Source organism: Apteryx rowi, unplaced genomic scaffold, assembly GCF_003343035.1.
Source record: "Apteryx rowi isolate R43461 unplaced genomic scaffold, aptRow1 scaffold_1496, whole genome shotgun sequence".
Taxonomy (NCBI): domain Eukaryota; kingdom Metazoa; phylum Chordata; class Aves; order Apterygiformes; family Apterygidae; genus Apteryx; species Apteryx rowi.
Genome location: NW_020447748.1, coordinates 28,779 through 29,631, shown reverse-complemented (window position 1 = coordinate 29,631; position 853 = coordinate 28,779).

Here is an 853-nt window from a genome sequence, read left to right as displayed (position 1 = left end):
CAGGGGCCAGCAAGGCTCGGTCTACCTATGTGCAGCGGGCTGTAGCACCACTGGAGCCCATCCAGTGAGGAGGGGCTCGGACCTAGCGCCCAGCTGACACCCACGGCATTTTCAGGGCTCTCCATGAGGAAAGGTTTGTGCAGCTGGCGTGTAGGCCCCCAGCCTTGCCACGGCGGGGCGGCCCTGCCTAAGGCCCGTCTCCCCTTCCCCCGCGCGGACCCTGCGCAGAAGGGGCCCCCTCAGCCGTGCCCGGAGGATGTGCGGGGGGCGGGTAAAGAGCGAGCGGGCCGTTACCCGCCCGAGCGCTCGGCGGCGGAGGGAGGGGTACCGAGAGCAGCGCGGGGGTAAAGGGGCAGTGCGCGCAGGCCACGCCCCCGTCCTCAGAGCGAGGCGGGAGGGGGGAGGGGAAAGCAGCCCGCGCGCGCACCCGCCGCTGARGGCAAGGGGAGGCGAGGTGCCTCGCGCCGCAGGGCGCGCGCCGGCTGCCGCGCGCGGCCCCGGCTGCTCCGAACGCTGGGAGGCTCCGGGCGGGGCTGGCGAGTGACGTCGGGCGCCCGGTGTAAACAGTCTGGTGATAGCCCGGTAACGGCGCCGCTCGCCAGCAACGGCCGCCGGCCCCCCGCGCCGCCCCCGCGCCGCCTCGGGGCTCGCTGCGGGCGCGGAGAGGCCGGTGCCGCTTCGCTCGGCTCAGCGGCGCCGCGGGGCGGATGCCGCAGCCCGGCGCGGCCCCCCGCCCGCGCGGCCGCTGGGGAGGGCGGCAGTAGAGGCGGCGGGGGGGGAGCGGGTCGCCCCCTGCTCGGCTTCCCCGCGGGGCTGCCGCCGGCGGAGCTAGGGCGGCGGCGGCGGGGGCCGG